The sequence below is a fragment of the Ptychodera flava genome, chromosome 17 (assembly GCF_041260155.1).
Source record: "Ptychodera flava strain L36383 chromosome 17, AS_Pfla_20210202, whole genome shotgun sequence".
Classification (NCBI taxonomy): domain Eukaryota; kingdom Metazoa; phylum Hemichordata; class Enteropneusta; family Ptychoderidae; genus Ptychodera; species Ptychodera flava.
Genome location: NC_091944.1, coordinates 35991009 through 36006529, shown reverse-complemented (window position 1 = coordinate 36006529; position 15521 = coordinate 35991009). Strand labels below are relative to the sequence as shown.

Below are 15521 nucleotides of genomic sequence, written 5' to 3'. Positions count from 1 at the left end.
AACAGAACCAATTTACTAAATCGCCTTTTTCTCAGTTCGGCATTTTGTCACATTGCAGCACGTTCAAAAGAGTTTAACTTGAGAACGCGTGAACGGAAGTTCACCAGATTTTCACAGACGTTTGTCAAGTAGGTTGTCTCCAAAACCGTGTCTCAGTTTCTTTATGAAGATTTTTAAAGACGAGTTATTGCTGCTTAATTAGGCGGCATTGTAAGACTAATCGGTGGATAAACTTTGACTCAACGATGTGAAAAAACTAAGGCCTTTTTCAAAAATCTGAGACACGGTTTTGTAGCCAGTATTCTGAAGACCAGTTGCCCGTTAACACCTAAACAATAGCCCCTCTCCGCTCAGACTTAAACTTTTTTACGTGAGACCACCCATTTTCTTTACACTTTCACTAAGATCTTCAAAAAAATTCATCGCACACTAATTTTCTTAATAAAACAAAAAAATTCATAGATATAGCTTTCAGGTGATATATAATACTTGGGTAAAAGTACACATCTTGATGGCAAAATTCACGTTTGAAAATAGGTCGTCGCAAAGGCGGAAAGCTACCTTAAAAACGCTTGTTTTTGTTCTAAACAAAGAATCGTAACCGTAATTGTCGTATAAATTGTGTGCACAGACATTTCAATTAGTTGCCAAAAAATCCCAGCGAATCGAATCTTCTGATCGCAAGTAAAACGGGGTCGACGCTTGACTTCCGTTATGAACCAGAACGAGGCTTGATCAGTTTGAACGTCAATTTGACATCAACAGTCAATTTGAACTGTTCAAGGCTGCCACGTCGACAGCTTGCAGCTGCCGGTGTCAGCTCTGTTGCTGTGTAATCGCTGTCATTTTTACACAAGAAATCATGACTTTGGTGTGTTGTGAGAACGATTCAGACGTCAGAAAATGAGTTGAGTCTGTAAAATACCATTGTAGCGGATTCCTCTGCATGTCCTGGAAGACTGGCGATTCAATGGCGATTTGACTCTCGAGACGGCGTCACTGCATGAGTTTGTACCACCAGTGGTTGACACGAATTCAAATGTTGCCATGTAATGGCAGCAGAATGATGACAAAACCACCCTTGATGATATCTACATTACTCAGGGTAAGTGTAGCTTTAGCCCTGCGGACAGGTTTGTGTGTTCCTGGCGTTATACGGCCACAGCCACAGCCCTGCAACGGTCTATGGAGATAACTGTGTTCTTGCAGCGAGATTCAAAATGGCGACCTCCATGGGCAAAGTGGTAAACAAGCTGTCGAGTACGTTATGTTTCAGAAAACGAATGGCTTTGGACGTTAGGAGAAGTTCATCGCATCTTTTCTTGGGTCGGTTAGGAGGTAAAGGTAGGCAGGGAAAGGATTTTGCCCCGATAGAGCAGAATTTCGGCAAAAAAAGACCGTGTTTTCGTTGCGGTCCGGATCAGCCCCAGTTATCTCCATAGACCATTGCAAGGCTGTGGTGGAAGCCGTATAACGCCGAGAACACACAGACCTGTACACAGGGCTACTGTTGCTAAATCATTTGTATTTCTGTGTTGTTATAAAATGCATTGGCAAAATTGAATTCAGTCAGACAGCCAAGCCAAGAATTGTGGTTAATTTTTCTATGGTTGTAACTTGGGGGCAATTTTTAGCGTTTTTGATCAAAAAATCATTTTGTTTTGAAAATTTATATTCTAGATCCTTGGGTTGACCTCTGTCAGATTTATTAAAATTGTGGTGATATTTATTTATCTGTGTTTTTAGCAATTTCTCTTATTTTTTTGCTCTGCTGCCTGTATTCAATGCTTATCAAACAGGCTACTTTCTCAGTTGTCATCTGTCCATCTGTCGTCCGTCAACATTTGCCTTCTCCTCTGAAACCGTAAATCCGATTGCTTTGAAATTTGATAATTATTCACTTGGCATGACTTCACTGCTCATGCAGGCAAAGTCAAATTCCAAAGCTGGCTATCACCACAGTAGAGGGGCTGTGCTATCACCATGTGTGTCGATCAAAGGCTGATGATAGGGGCAGAGTAGTTTTTGAAAGACAAGATATGACAGAATATTTCCTGAGAATTCATAAACTTAACAATAAATCAGGCTACAAAAATAACAAAATTGTAAATGGCCAATCATGCATTTACTTTTTCCCGTAAATTTTTATGTTTGTTCTCAATTTATGAACATTATGAGCGACAGCGAGAGCACAGATGATAGGGTTTTTTTTGTAGACGAAATATTTCATTAGATCAAGCAGATTATTTCAGTATACTAATGTATAACTGGACAGATTTCATTTATCAACAGTAACAATAGTGATTACACGTGTGAAGGACATGTTTTCAAACAATGCACAGTACTTTTTAAGGATTCTGTGGGGAGCAGAATATAAACATCAAATGGCACTATTACTAATCATGTGTTTATAATAATGTACTTCACCTTTTTTCTTAAACAGAGCTTTGTTTCACAAAAGTAAACAACTACGAGCTGGGTATCAAAGACTGACCTATAACCTTGAAGCATTAAATGGTAAGTAAAATTCAACCTTAGGATTCCTAAATGAATAGTACTCTCAGTGAGTCTGTGCAACTCGAGCTTGGCTTAAAGGGATACAGTCGTCGGAACTGCGCCTGTGCAAGTTTCTTGTTTACAAACAATGTATTTCGTGCACGATATCAAGATGCACCTAATCATCATAGCTGCTACATTTAAATTATACGATGACAGATAATGATAGACATGTTTTAACTGTCATCAATCACCATTGTGCCTTGGATACATGTTGCCATGGGTCGTATGGGTCCCATACGACCTTTGAGCGCAGTTCCGACGACTATATCCCTTTAAAGAGGGAGTTTTCCAGGGGTGATATTTACATATGTTCTCGCTTGAAGGTCAATTATTCCGGAAAAGCCATTTATAACTTGCGCAGATTTTTACAAATAAGATAAACTCTGTGGCAGAAGTTGCACTATAGGGCTTCATCATGGGAAAGCTGCCAAGATTGGTGCTTTCATCAGGTCATATGGCAGGGACCATCTTCCAATGGGTATGGCATTGTCAGTAACGTTTACACCAGGCTTTGTGTATTTACATAACTATTGTGAATTTTTTTATTTGAAATTGTGACTCACCCCACTATACGATTATTTTTAATTATTTTGTTTATTATTTGTATATTGGGGTGAGTCACAACTTTTAACCCCCAAAATTGCATTTCTCTGGCTGCATCATTTGTATGACTGATCCTCATTACCAAAAAGTCAATTCCTAAGTTGGCGGCTTCTGTGCAAGTCCCTGCTGGGTCACTTTTCATTTCATTTACCACATTTACTATGCAAATACTCACAGCCTTGCATGAATGTGAGAGAGTGGACAATGCCATACCAATCAGAAGATGCACCCTGCCATATCATTTGATGAAAGCGCCAAGCTTGGTCTATTTTTCTCATCATTCAAAATAAATTTAGTTGATTAAACCCAAAAATGCAACTTCTGCCACTATTTTTATCCATTTTTGTAAAAATTATCAAGTTCTAAATGGCAAAAATGGCAATTCTTGAATAAGTGACCAAAAACAAATATTAAAAATCTTCTTTGGTGAACTCGCCTTTAATACAAAAACCTACCTTTTTCCTATGCTGCGTTCCAATTTGACTTGAGAACGTTCATGTACATATGCAATGAAGTGTACTCAAACCAAATGAGTGGACGTTACATAGTAGACTGTGTATAATTTTAATTGAATTATACCAATAAACATTTACTTCGCTTGAACCTTAAAATTTGCAAATCATACAATATTGACTCATGAAGTTTAAATGAGGTAATAACATACTTGGATAAAATGTTCTGGCATATATACTTTAAGATCAAGTACAGATCAATTTTTATGGCAACGTTTCTGTCTTATTCCGTACATGAATAACTTTAAAGATTCATTGACTTAATAAAGAGGGAAATTAACATTTTTTCCCGCGGGATAAATCATCTGAAAAAATAAATTTTGTTTTATGTCATTGATTCTACTGTCTATGGATATACTAGTTTGAAGGTATTTGCAATATGAACAGATTGATACTTGTACAACAAATCACATTGGATCATTCGCAAATTGAGGGTATTATAATAGTTTCTTTATTTTCTGACTACATGCAAATTTCATTCTTCAATGTTTAATAGCTGTTAAAAGAGTCAAAATTGTCAGCTTTTAGCAATTCTAACATTTTACATATTTTTGTTATAAACTTAATAAGCTTTATATCTTACTTGATGTTTTTTATTTTTTCCAGCTTATGCATAGGACAACCTCAAGATGACAGGTCAAGCAATAACTGAAACCATAACAGACAATCACAGCTTACACTTTTAAACAGAGCTCATGGTCATGGCAATATGAAGTTCTTGACTTTATGGACACTTGAACATTTTTTCAACTTAACAGTTTGATGTTGATTATGTTGATCGGCTTTTAAAGTCTGGTGGATTAAATTTAATTCCTACCAAATTTTTTAGCTCTCGCATTATGTTTGTTTGTGCAGAAGAGTGTTCTGAAGTGGTAAGGTGATGGCAGTTTCTCAGCAGCAGTGATAAAAAAGTTTCAAGTTGTTGGGGTGACTATAATTCAGAGTGCAGAAGGTAGGTTGATTTTATAAAGCACAGCATTAGGAAATCTACCCAGCAGAGAGGCAGCTAATTGCCAGGCCGAGTGGCAGCTTACCTGTTAATCTTTCCAGAAGAGATCCAGAAAATCTAATCCTGGGCTCTCCGGGAAAGATTTTCCAGGAGCTCATGTGCCCTTGAGGGACCTTCATGGAAGAGGATAGATTCTTGATTGCCAACATGTCAGAGAGGTGTTGTGTTCATGTGACAAACATGTTGCATTGAACAGCACAGATTTTGGGTGTAGCTGCCTGGATTTCAAGCCATACATGCTTCTAACATGTATTGTTCATGTTGTCAATACATAACGAAAAGTTAAAATCAATATGGTCAGACACATGTTTTGAAACCTGTAGGTAGCATGTATATGACACATGTTTCTTACAAGTAAGAAACACAATGTAAATGGGTGTCATTTCGGTAAGGGACTGTTTCATCAGCCAGGGAATCCCAATTTTGAGGTATTGTCAGCTGGTACTGCCATACAAGCCTTGGGCTTAGATGACTACTCCAGTGATTCTGATTATGGTTCAGATTATGATCTTGACTAAGCAGGTTATAATTCAACAGAATTTATATGCAAATAATAATAACCGGGCATATAAATAAATATATAAACTCGGTAATACTTTCTGTTTGTCTCTCATAATTTATATCACAAGATCCAATTTCATGTTACTTTTGATACCTCAGTTATGTTAAATTGACAGTAAATTGCCCTTAAGAGTGCCACCATAGGCCGCTTATTGAAGATGAATAATTAGAAAAGTTTAAGCTTCAGGAGGGGGAACCCCATCCTGGCCTCCACCCTCGTGCGCTTGTGCACACGCCTTGCTCCGCTTCGCTCTGCACAAGGCTGTACCCTCCTGTTCTTTCACTTGTACCCTTCTATACTGAAAAGCATTGACAGCCCTGCTGAAGGGATATTTAGATATTATTCCCTTTTGGAAAAATAGTGTCGATGACACTTTGTTCACATTTGGTTACATGTGGCAAGTGAGCGTGAGCTTATGCATGATATATAATAGTGTCTATGGACCTTAGCATGTGATATTCTCCGTCAAGTGCATTTCAACAAATTTTTATGCGCCATCCATTGAAGTACAAAATGATTGGTACCTGTTGTAAATGAGACACACACTTACACAACACCATGCAGCCTTGTACATCATAATCAGTACTATCTACCCTACTAAAGTAAAGACATCGTCATTTTACTTCATGGAATTAATGCAAACAATATGTAGTCTCTCTACAGTCTATGGTTGCACGATCTGAGACTAAAGTAACATGTAAAAATGGGCATTCTTTTTTGGTTGTCACTGTTTATGATGCTGCCACATCTACATGATAATGGTATGTCGCAAACTGCAACCAAGATAAACAAGCATTGCGGCGGCATAGAAAAAATGGGGAAACCCTCGAACACAAACCTACAGACCAAGGAGCCTGTCATATCAGATATGTATATCTGTTTTACAGTCCTTCTAGATTAAGTGTTTTGCCCAGAGTGCATTCTTGCGTCTTTTGACGCAAAATTAGCAACAATGTCCCGAAAAAATACAGGACATGGGTCGGGATGCACTAAAATCAGGGCTAGAATTGTAAGTCCAGCGTCCACAGACAGACTACTCTTTTAGCTACCAAATTACACACTTGATAGCCCACACAGTTATTGATTCTCCATTGAGACAATGAAACATTTAAAATTTAGTCTATTATTTTGTCACAATGTAAACACTATTGGAAAATTAGTTAGTCTGTTACAGTCTACGATTCATGGTATAAGCAAGGCGATGTGCGTCCACTGGGCCCTGCAGCCTTGGCAACAAAAATCAATTGCCGGGCCACATACAATCCCGATAACCAGACAATGATTTCGGAAGCGGAAGGCTTGTAAAAAGAACAACTAACTTTTCATAAAGCAAATTTTATTGACCACCAACTTGAAATGAAACGTTTACATGTAAATAAATGCTAGTCCAGTGAAGTACGGAGAATCAAATTTTCAGTCATTTTACTAGCCCAGGCACATGGCATCAAACGGAATTGACTGCATGTGTATTTGGTGGAGACGTACTGGAAGCTCATGACTTCACCTAAAAATATCATCAACCCCACAATTTTGTTGAAGCACTATATCCCTGACTTTCAAAGTAGTAATTTGCCTTAAATTTCCCCAGAAGGAGTCTCATACAACTCTCCGATCGTCTGCAAGCCAGCCCAGCTAGAGATTGAGGTCACCATTTCCTTATATAGTCAAGACCCCCTAGCTCGATTGTAGCTGATCTTAACAAGAACCACCTAGCTTGTCAAAACAGCGTTATAGCAATGTGCTATTGCTATCATGAGGATCAAGGAGTTCTCTCAGATATCTATGTTTTCAAACTGTATTTTTGCAATTTTCAGGGAAAAGTGTCAGTCATTGGAGCAATTATAAAAAAGAAGAGAACTTTATAGCAGTAATGAAAAAAAACCAGGTTACAATGTGCATCAAACTATTATCTTCAACCACTTCTAATTCTGGAGTCATAAGTGTAATGAAACATCTTCTTTATTTCTGTTAAACACATGTAGTGCAGTAACTGGCAAGACTCCCCATAAAAGAAAAATGCGCATAAAATTAATTTTATCATGATGATGTCTTTTTTTACAATTCAAAACTGTAAATACAACCAGTTAAAATGACTTTTTCACAAACCATTATAGGAGACGTCCAGCAATCTTAATTTTGAAATGAATGGATGTATTCATGATATCAAATTTTCGATGGAAAACAACAGCTATACATGTTTACAATACCTTTCTGCCTTGGTGACTTTACTTTGCTTTGCATTCTTTGCTCACACATTGACCCCCTATTGTAGCTCAGTGTCCCCCTATTTTAACAATCATGGGACACTGTGTCCCACCTTTACAATTCCTGGGCAAAACACTGTAGATACTTAAAAGAACCAAACCGAGGATTTGTGTGGAAGCAATTGCCATAAGTTCCTTCATATAAACACCAATGTTTACTGTTTTCAGTTTTTAACGGTGCTGAATTTCCAATCAATGGTGCGTAATCATTGATCATGTTGAATGCCTCTTGATTTGGCTTCAAACTTTCAGAAAAGTTTCTTATATTCTATTTATATGAAAATATTAGTGTCTTCACTTTAAGAGGGCGGGGAACAAAATTTGTGATATCAAAGCACATGAGTCACTATGGTATTTGTTTTTGATTGGCCCTTTCTTTTGATGGATATCAAAACATAATCATTTTCCATCAGGATAAAAAGAGATATGCATAATATATGCCTGAACAATGACACATGGAATGCGGACGTGCGGAGTGCATCCTATCATAACACTAACAGATTACAGATTGGTACCATATTGGTACCATATTTCATAAACTTTGATGTAGTGCTTCCAGACATTCATCCTAAAAACAGAATTCACCATGTAAATGCAAATTAGCAATTAATTTTAACAATACTGCCAATTGTCATTGAAGTGTATTTACAACACTATGAGATCAAAATCTGTACCAAGTTTCATCAAGTTTGATGCGGTATTTGTTGATATATCACTCTTATTAGGAAGTTCATTATTCATATGCAATAACAAATTAATTAATATGACACTGATAAATGTCTTTATTTACTTTTAAAGCAATGTGACCTTAACATCTGTACCAAGTTTCTTGAAATTTGATGCAGTATTTCTTGACAAATCAGCCTAATTATGAAAATTCAATGATTGACATGATACTACCCCTTACAAAAATGAGGTCCTGGCAGGAGAGCGGCAGGAAAGCTGCAGGAGAGCGACAGGACTGTTCTGGGACTAAAGCTGCAGAGTTCCAGGGCAGATTTCTGGCCCGCAGAATCTGCCCCGCTAGCTGGGCAGATCACTTTGTTACAAATCTGTCCGGCAGAGCGGCAGCAAATTACTTGAATGGTGCAGCATCTCTGCAGGAACATTAGTGGCCTAATAATTGTGGCTGATCAGATATATCTAACAACAAATCTGTCCCGTAAAGCGACAGAAAATGATAGGAGTGGAGCAGCATCTCTGCACTTAATGTATTTTGACTATCAGACCATGGAGGTAGCAGAGGACAGATCGACTTACATGTGTTCATAGTTGCACAGAGGCGATCAGTATTAAAGCTTAATATTTGCTGCGGTATTGTCTATCACAAATATAAAAAAATAAAATAAAAATAAATGAAGTTTGCAGATGGTAGACATAAGCCCAAGCGATGTATGAACGTGAGCGTGGGTTTGCAGTGCTAATTTAGTTCATTCACAGTGTGATAATTAATAGACAGTAAAAGCTGCTATGATGTGATTGAGGCGATCGAGCTACAAACTACTAAAAAGGGTATTCTGATGATTAACAATGCTGTTTCATGAGTACACTATAGGCAGCCACAAAAGATTCCTATGAAAATGTTTTCTTTGCCCATCAGGTTACTTTTTGAGCCAATGATAAATTATCCGTAAGAAAATTCAAAATTAAATTCATGGCAGCCACGAAAATCTCTTGAAAATCGGCCGTAGTCCACGAAGGAAATAATAATTGATAACAATAACATTTCATTGCTTGCTTTTAAATATAGGATTTACATCACGTCTGTGACAATATTTGACCTTACAAATTATCTCATCGACAATTATTTCCAAAAACATCATTTTACTTTGATCAGTGCAGTTACTAAATCGCCGACTTTCGAAGTTTTTAAGACAAGGGAATAAATCTTGTAAATCCATGTTCATTATTGTTATTGTGTTCTCAACCCATGGATGCATGTCCGTGCACGTAATACGTGTAACCTCAACTCTCCAGAGAAACACACGCGAACACAAGTTTACACAGTTGAACTGATGCGTTGGTTTTCGTATCTCACTCTGTCGCAAAGAATACAATTTTCATTGAAACTTGGGTCCCGTAAAACCGAAAAGGCACACTATAGATTTACGATACACAGTTGTAACTTGTAGCACGGCGCGTTCTGCCGCACGGCGGCATATGGGAATGCTATACGTAGGGTTTCGCCACTATATTCCTGCTATATTCTGACATCGTGTCGCGACTTAGTCATGGCCACAGGAGCTCTCAATGTACTGTTGCTTGGATAGTCGATCGAACGCTCTAGGTTTTTTCAATGAACTTTCCGTCAGTGTACTTTTTAAACGCTTTTGAGTCCGCTGTACTTCATGCTAGTTACACTGCAGCGATCGCGAGGACTTTGTACCGGAAGTAATAGTATCACGCATGATGACATCATAGATCATGTGAAGACTTCGTTATGATTGGTCAGATTGGTAAAACAATCAAAGGTCAAATCTCAGCGGCAATTTTTGGACAGTTACGACCTTTGAATTACTGAGTAAATTGTCGCTGATTTTTCCCTATAAGTTTGACAAAATTTCGCGTAAATTTGCTGTTTGACATCGTCGTGACGACTTCATACACGCTAAGTATGTATGTAAAAACCTATAGGCAATGTTTACGACGCGTAAAAAAGTCATCGTCGTCATGATCAGCTTGTGGAGATCGATCGGCTCGTCGATTTGAACAATGATCACATCCCCGTGGATCTAGGCGATCGTTTAAACTTCGGTAAGTACATTTTCGATGTGCCTTCTCTGCGACGTGAAGACGTAGTTTTTTACTGTTTTTGTACGGCGCAATTCTCGAGTAATACTGTTCAATTGTATGAATTCTAATAAATTGGTATAACTCGTGAGGTTGAACGTAGAGTGTACAACGATAGAGGGACCGTGGTACAGTGTACACAAAAAATGGAGTACATGCCGATACTATTATCTACAATAATATACTTCTCTCTTGCATTGGCAAAGGTAAAACTTTTGCCCATGTATACAAATTTCCCTCAATGTACGATATAAAAGGACAGATATAAAACAAAGAAAGAACAATACATGTAGGAATTGTTGGATACGAATTAAGTTCTCAAACTCTTGACCGAGTCTGGTACCTGCTACATGTATTCCAAAACGTAATTCTCTATGACATCAATATACATCTGTCTGCTTATAAGATCATTCTGAACATGTGTCCTTAAAATTGAAGTTTATTTTAAAATTTTTATTAACGTATTTTGACATTTGTTTATATGTAACCTGTAGATATTTTGCTGGCATATTGTAAGGGGAATCAGTAATTAGTTTACAATATTTCATAACAATATTTCATTGAAGTTCTACATGAACTCTTACATCACAAAATATGCATACAATATTCTATTGCATTAATGCTGCAACCTTTTGATAAGCAACTTAGATATAAGCTCAGTACAAAGACCTACCTTTTTCTAACTATGTTTCAATTTGGCTTTAGAAAGTTCATGTAGGTATGCAATGAAGCATACTCAAACCAAGCGAGTTTTGCATGGTGAAGTCTACAATTTAACGGAATAACTGCAGGGGATAAATCATCTGCAAATTAAATTTTGTTTTATGCCAATGATTCTACTACTTTCCTAGTTTGAAGCAAATTGCAAGTTGAACAGATTGATACTAGACTACTGCTATAAATCACATTTTGTCATTCACAAGTTGAGGGAACATTTCTTTATTTTATGAATACATGCAAATTTCACAGTCTTCAATGTTTGATGGCTGTTGAACGAGTCAAAATTTTCAACTCCAACGAGGATTCTAACTTGCATACATAATTTTGTCATAAGTTGATAAACTTTATATCTGACTTGAACTTTTTTATATTTTTTCCAGCTTACACATAGGACACTTCAGATGACAAGTCGAGCAATAACCAAAGCTGTAACAGACAAGTACAAGTCTTTCAGAATAATCCGTCGTTGTGACAATATGAAGTTAAGGACTTTACGGACACTTGAACATTTTTATATCGGTCATGTTGATTGGCTTTAAAATATGGTGCATTAAATTTTATTCCTACCAAATTTTTAGCCCTTGCATTCTTTTTTTTTTTTGGGGGGGGGGGGGGGCAGCAGAGTGGTGTAGGTTGTGAGATGATGGCTTGGTAATGGCTGATTTTCAGCAGCAGTGATAAGTTTCAGGTTGTTGGAGTAAATGTTAGTCAGATTGCAGAAGGTAGGTTGATTTTTGTATGGCAGAGCAGCAGCTTAGTGTACTAGTGAGTTCACAATATGCTGCAGATTAAAACTGGTGTATCGTGGGTAATTATTCATAGACCAAGGGGGTGTTAGGCGAGACTAAGCCTGCCTGGCAGAGCAGTAGCTAGCCTGCCTGGCAGAGCAGCAGCTATCTGCCCAGCAGAGCGGCAGCTAACCTGCCCGGCAGAGCGACAGCTAACCCGCCCGGCAGAGCGACACCTAACCAGCCCGGCAGAGCGGCAGCTATAACCGTCCAGCAGAGCGACAGCTAACCTGTCCTGCAGAGAGACATTAATCTTTCCGGGAGGGATCCAGCAAACTAATTTGAATAGCAATGCCACGCTCTCCCGGCAAGATGGTCCTGGAGAGCTCCTGGACCACTGCGGGACCTTTTCTGGAGAGCTCCCGAAAATCTTGTCGGGAAGGCTAAAATTTTCATAAGGGTACTACATCAGTGTTTCCGCTGCCGCTCGCCAGACAGCTAAATGGTGAATCAAATGTCGGATTGGCGAATTGTTTTCAGCCCCTCTTCGCCAAACTGGCGAACCGAATTTTTCAGGGGGCCGATTCGCTGATTGACAATGCAGCAGACAGGCAGAGAAATTTTTCAACATCCCTTGGTAGCCATTCTTTGCTTGCTTTAGTGCGCAGTCTCAGACATGTACTGTAATCAGTAACTTAGGGAGTAATTTGCCATGCTTGAGATGGCTGCATACGGTGACCTCGTGTTTTTTAAGACTACAAGTGCTTTGTAAACAATGGCTCTACGCAGTCAGAAAACACTATTTGATTGCGGGGTATTTTCAAACGCTTAGCAGACAGCATGCAGCAGCCAATGGTCGCTAGAGAGGTGAACAGAATGAAACCAGTGTGACAAAAACGAGAAGGACATGACGGCAGAGGCAGCTACCTATACATACAACTTGCAGCACTGCTACGCTGGCATGTCAGAGCACAACTTTGAAGTCAGCGGAAAGGAAAATTGCACCGTGACTGCAGCTCGTCTGCCGAGTTGCGGGGTTAGACAAGTTATGAAAAAACAAGGAATGTTTTGTTGAATTTCCAGTGTTAGTATTTGGCAATTAGAAAAAATAATTGTTTCTGTACCACATAAAGAAGTGTCAGGCGGCCAGACAGGACAATATATTTACATCCGGTAGGCGATCAGACATTCCAAAGAAGGACAATTTCAAGAAACCTGAGAAAACATCAGGACATGACTTGCCACAAATGCACTGCAAGCAGCTGCTGATATGAGTCAGTTCAATTTGATAAAAACATCCTTGAGAAATAAACGTAAGACAGAAAACGTTGACACACTGTTGAGAATAGCTAGTGAATGCCCATTCATAGAGCAGTTTTATTTTGAAACTAAATGTTTGGACTACCAATAGAGACAGGAGCAGGGTTTTCAGTAGAAATTTGCCCAGGCGGAGAAATGTAAATAATAGGTGGAGAAGGAAGCCGAGGTTGGGGTGGGGATGTCGTGTCGCGGCGGCGGCAGCATAACATTGGCAAAGTATTTTGAACAGCAATTTATCCAGTTTTGTTGAATGTCAGTGTAAAAAAGTCTGTATTTTAAAAACAAAAACTGTTTGTGGTTTTTTGTGTTAAGTAGAAACAATGTACCATCTCACTCATATCATTTGGGTGTTTGTCCTTTCTTCACTGTGTCACTGTCTGATGACATTTTCCATGAGAACACAAACAGTTACAGAGATGGTCAGTGCCCTAAGTTATCATCCTATGTGTTGATATTACAGTGTACTAGAATCAACAGGGAAGCAACAGTAACTTTTGTTATATTCAATAAAGAGTACTACAACTACTGGCAGATATTCCATGAATTTGGCAAAAAACTTTTTTTTGTGATTAATGCCAAACTGAATGTAGTATCGAATTTACATTTCAATTAAAGGAATATGTTGTTCATATTAAAACATGTCACACTAAAATTATACAGGAGTCATTAGAAAATCCCAGGTAAGTAGTTCCTTTTCTCTTTCAGTTTAAAGGGACAAAGGCAGTTTTGACTTTTTTTGATATCAAGAATACAGGGAATACTTGCATAATAATAACACTCAGTATGCACAATGATGTCAATGCAGAAACTCAAAGTGATGAAAAGTGTGAGATACAACCCCTTTATTTACCAATTCAATGAAACAAAAAAGTTAGCTGCTCTAGCAGTAAAACAACTTGACGTAGAGCCTCAGGGTTGGCATTGGAGTTTGTTTTTTATTTTTCACCTGCAGTTCACAAAAGGCCTCTAAAATGTTTGTGAATACATATTTCAGTTAGATGCAACAAAATGACAATAGAAAAGTGTTTGCAGTATCAGTAAAAACTATAATGGGCTTCCTACCTCTATGACTGACCTTTTAAGTGCAGTACACTGAAACTTGTGAAAGAAAAATATTGTCTCTTTTTTCCATAAGCATATGCTGTGTCACAGAAAATACACAAGTCCTGAAAAATATTGTGTTGCTTTCTTTTCCCCCAGCAGTCACCCACTAGTACATGTATCAATATCAAAAAAGAAAAATCATTGCATCGCCACCAAAAAAAATTAGGGGAAGTCTCCAGCTGGCTGTGATGTAGCTAATGAACTACGTGAATAATATTTACATAAATTATAAATTTGCCTACCGTCTGCAAATGCTACAAAATTGGATATTTTTACCGAGAAAATTAACAGAGTTCACGCGGGGCAAAACACGTTATTTATTACTAGATTCAAAACTTAGTCGATAAAATTGAGACACTTTTTCCAGCATTGAAAGGTTTCATGATCGGGCCATTTACCTACAAATGTACATGAAAGCATGGATCGCGTGCTAAATTTAGAGCAGGCGGCAGATACAGTAGAGCGTGCCCATTCCACTTTCCATTGAGTTGAAAGCACAAGAAACGTACGTGAAAAGCCAGCCCTGAGACGTACAATATTTCTCAAAATTTTTTAAACTGCCAAATCACCGTTTTCGGGGGTAAAATATCGAATTGCAACCACAACCGCAAGTTTATACCACTTTCAGGATTTTAGCATTTTAACGTAGATGGTTGATCACGTAATTCTACTTTCTAGAACAGTTCTATAAACAAATCCCTTGCTCTGGCGTCATAGTCGCGTACGCGTACTTAGCGCACGTAATACAACATGTTGGCGATGCATGACTTTGATTTCGCTCTCTGAAGAACACCTCACCAAAATACTAAAAAAATTATATTGATACATTCATCGGACGGCTGCACTCGGCTCATTACCACATCAAAACGTGATCGCTGACAGCTACACGTTTTCCTATGGCCGGTCGCCATTGTTTTGACTCGTAGCAGAATATTCATGAGGTCAGGGAAATATACCCAATGATATTGCCGCTTACAGAGGACAGGCGTACTTTCACCCAATGATATAAGATATTAGAACAGTACACTGACCTAGTCTGACCTCGCATAAAAAGACGTTGTATGTATACATAGCCCAAGTTGTACACGGAGCCTGGCCTACTATGCGTGTGCACGTTCGTCCTTTTTTTGCTCATTTGTCGCGCCAAGCCCAAACGTCGTGTACTTTTGTCACTCAGTCGATGGTCATAATTTGTGAAGTATTAACCAAAGTTTATGCCATTTTATAATATTTTCCCCCAAATTACAGCCGGCGAAAGTGCTGTCACAGACGTACAATTTCGCCAGCTGCCGGCTTCTAATGAAAACACTGCAGGAGGCTGCTGGTGTACAAAATGTAATTACCAGTACA

The 15521-nt window shown here is 38.3% G+C and overlaps 2 long non-coding RNA genes across 2 annotated transcripts in view; one reads left to right on the top strand and one right to left on the bottom strand.

Annotated features, from left to right (window-relative positions):
* Nucleotides 1–15521, bottom strand: part of LOC139116198 (uncharacterized) — a 120855-nt gene that overhangs the window by 48598 nt on the left and 56736 nt on the right. The window lies entirely within an intron of this gene.
* Nucleotides 574–4495, top strand: LOC139116195 (uncharacterized). The gene is made up of 3 exons (XR_011548256.1): nucleotides 574–1105; nucleotides 2444–2517; nucleotides 4281–4495. It is a non-coding gene; the product is annotated as an uncharacterized lncRNA (long non-coding RNA).